At 44.8% G+C, this 3,480-nt stretch overlaps 1 long non-coding RNA gene across 1 annotated transcript; it reads left to right on the top strand.

Annotated features, from left to right (window-relative positions):
* The first annotated feature begins 766 nt into the window (after nt 1-766).
* On the top strand, nt 767-2,607 carry LOC110343079. Its single transcript, XR_002385280.2, has 4 exons — nt 767-820; nt 939-1,042; nt 1,966-2,051; nt 2,141-2,607. It is a non-coding gene; the product is annotated as an uncharacterized LOC110343079 (long non-coding RNA).
* Nucleotides 2,608-3,480: the final 873 nt, after the last annotated feature.

Genomic DNA, 3,480 nt, shown 5'->3' with positions numbered 1-3,480 from the left:
TACACCCAGAACACATTTCGTTAAACCTTCGAAGGCTAGAGCCAGCTAATTGCATACCTGCTAACTGCACTCATTACAGCAGTCCCTTGATCAGATACTTAGCTTGAGTGATCCCCTTGGCTGGTGACCTGACTAGCATCTAAAAACACTCACATGTCCAGCCAGGTTGATGGAGGGCAGGAAGTGTAACCTTTGACCAGGCAAGTGGTAACCGTGTGGCCCTTTCTGCAAGGAAGGACCAAAGGAATTAAAATTGAGTCAGTCACCAAGTAGATTGCATTTAGGGCTACCTATAAATCTCCCTGAAAGATTTGCCAAAATGTTTACTTTTCTTAGTAATTTAAAACAAATGGGGAAAGGTTTAGGGCCAAACATTGCAAAAACAAATTTAGTTTCTTTCCTCTCCGTTCCATTATATGGGCAAGGTGTTCACTTTGCAGAGTTTGTCTATCTAAAACAATGGTGCAACAAACCAGGGCTACATTTTCTGAAATTAAATCTACTCCTGTCCCTTTGGCTGATTAGGCTGCGATTGTTCTGTGATGTACACATGTGGGTGACATCGAATGCGCACACTCTAAAAAGAAGCTGGTATGATGAAAAATTCGCTTCATGCAATTTTCTTGAAATCTCTTTTTGTTTCCCACTTCCCCCTTAATAACATTCAGATTGTGTTTTGCAATGCCACCAAGAGTCTGAGTGGAACACAAGGGACGTCATTCTGTGGTTGCTCCTGTTTATAGTTACGATGTTTATCCTAGGAGAGGGGGCGAGGCTTGGGTAGAGATGCCCTTAGGAGTTACATGCAGACCAAGTGAATGTGAGTGCAAAAGCAGCCATTGCCTGCTTCCCAGCTTTGTGCTTTAGTGTACAATTTGACCACTGGAGTGTAAAGAGTGAGGTGCTAGCGTAACTCTTTGCTGTCTCTTCTTGCTCAGACGTTTCTGCATTGACCAGGACTACTTAAGGACAGCACAAAGTGAATGCAGCTTGATAATGCTTCCGACTCCGACACCACGACACGATACCCTTCTTGAGCAAGGTATTGATTGGAAAATTGGCTTCCTGACTCCTAAGTAATTGTCAATTCTTTTTTTTTAATGGAATTCCTGTCTACTGACTCTGTAGTCCTTTTTCTGTTTGTTTGTTCCTTATTAGTATTAGTGAGGTGCATTCTAGATCCCCTGGAATGATTCTTGTATTCTTAAGAGAAAAGAATGAAGGAAAACAAATGATGCTCTGATGGATTCCCAGGAACTTTCGCTACAGCTAATCCATGAAGATTTGCTTGGCCTTCTCTGCACTGCAGTAACCCTGAACTTTAATTTCCAGAAAGCATTTAGCATTTGGCCTAATTTTAAGAGGAATGACTTGGTTTCATATAGCAAAGATTTCTGTCTGTGGTTTCTATTTATTTTATTCAAACCATCCAGTTTCGTTGGCCTCTCCTCTTAAGGCACTGCCAGAGAAACACAAATGTACTTGCCTTGGAGTATTCCACCTAATGAACTGAACTTTAAACACACTGTCGGGAATGAGTTAGATATGCTGTGTGAATCTACAAATTGTTGGTGACCAAGAAGGAAAAATCCTGAGGACCCAGGACATTTCTCAGGGTATCCAAATTCTGTTGACTCGTGTCACTACCCTAAAACCTGCACTTGTTTCTTTCTTTTTCTTTTTTCTTTTCTTTCTTTTTTTTATGTCTAAGAAGAAACTTTCTCCATGATAAGAAGGAACTTCTTTCTCCGCCCTTAAAGGTTCTAGAGAAGTAACAGGAAAACACTAGAAATGACGCAATAAGCTCCGGTGAGGATTTTGCCTGAGCTCTACCATTGCTGCCCCTCAGATAAACTCTCTTTCTGGGGAACCTCACTGTGAAGCCTCTTGACTTTACAGCCAGGAAAATGAGACCCCATTGTCCGATTCCAATTCTACAGTGGTGGCTCTGCCCCTCCCTTCTAGACCCACTAGATACCCAAGACTGCTGTTGTGCCTGTCCAAAACGTCCCTGAGGAGGAGTCCAGGCACCCGATCTGAGATTGAAGAGGGTAAGCTTGGCTATGACACCAGGGTGTCCACAGTGGGGAGGGAGGGTGGCTCAAGGCCCGGGACCTCTTGTTCACGGCTTCCTTTGCAGGTTCCGCATGCCAGGAGTTCAGCAGTGAAGAAGAGAGAAGGGTCCTGCACACCCGGAGTCTCTAATCGAGCAGGGAGACAGATGGGGAAGGAGTAATTAGCAGAGTGATGGGGCTGCAAATGAGAAGTCTGGTGCTTTGGGAGCCTCCGATGTGCCGAGGGAGAGAAGCCATGAGCCAAGGTGGAGGGGGTGAGAAGTAGGAATGCCCTCACCACGGAGGTTCTGCCCACCATTTCCTCCCAGGATGCCTGCATGCCACACCAGAATCCACACACTAGGACTCCACGTACAAAGCTGCAGCTTTCTCTGTTAGGCATGGCGGAGGGGCTGAGGCAAATGGTCAACTGCTCTCAGCCCTTTCCAGCAGGGCTTTCTCCCACCTTCCTTTTCATTTGTCACAGCTTTCTTCCATCGCCAGCTGGGTGACAACTTGGAACAACAATAAAAAAAATCCTTTCCAAAGTAAAGCTGCTTGATTTCTGAGGTAGCATGATCTGGTCGCCGTACCCTGGGGAAAACAGTATCTGTCTTAGATGGTCTCATTTATGAGATAAGACAGAGCAAAGGGGATACATGTGCACAAGCATTGTCCTGCCTCTCCATTCTGCTAGTAATCTTCAAAACCCAGACAATCTCTGAAAACCTTTGGAAAGGGACAGAGGTATAGCTAGACTGTCTTTGGACTGTCAGCTCCCAAATAATGACACCAAGACTTCTTTTAAGAGTGAAAGCTTGGCCTTAGCTTAGGCTTGTTGCCAGCTAGCTCTTAAAACTGAAATTAACCCATTTAAATTAATCTACCTTCTGCCACGTGGTTTGATACTTCTGCTCAATACTGTGTGTCCCACTTCTTCTGTGTCTGTCTGGCAGGTCCTGCCTCTCTTCTTCCCAGAGTTCCTGTCTCTGTCCAGAAGTCCTGCGTATTCTCTCCTGCCTCAGCCCTTTATTAAACCAATCAGAAGGTACAAAGGCAGCCAAGGTAAAACAGCAACACATTGTCACAGTGTGCAAAAAGAGTATCTCACAACAGAGAGGGATGTGCTGTGTTTCTAACTCAATAACTCTCAGATTTACTTCAGTGCCAACCTCCCCACCACACACACACACACACACACACACTCTCACACTCACAACTGATTTCTACCAAGACAAACACGTGCTTTGGGGGGTGCAGCAGGATCAAGCCCAGCCTTGAATGTGTGACCCTGCTTCAGCCAGCTGAGAGTTAGGTTTACAGGAAAGCAATCGCCACGAAGTCACCACATCTGGTTATATTGCTTGTGTCTTTAAAAGAGACAGAAATGTATTCCTTTAACATGGAAATGCATATAATAAATACA

Source organism: Mesocricetus auratus, unplaced genomic scaffold (assembly GCF_017639785.1).
Source record: "Mesocricetus auratus isolate SY011 unplaced genomic scaffold, BCM_Maur_2.0 Super-Scaffold_100004, whole genome shotgun sequence".
NCBI classification, from domain to species: domain Eukaryota; kingdom Metazoa; phylum Chordata; class Mammalia; order Rodentia; family Cricetidae; genus Mesocricetus; species Mesocricetus auratus.
The sequence above is the reverse complement of the archived record's forward strand: the minus strand, read 5'-3'. Positions and strand labels throughout refer to the sequence as shown.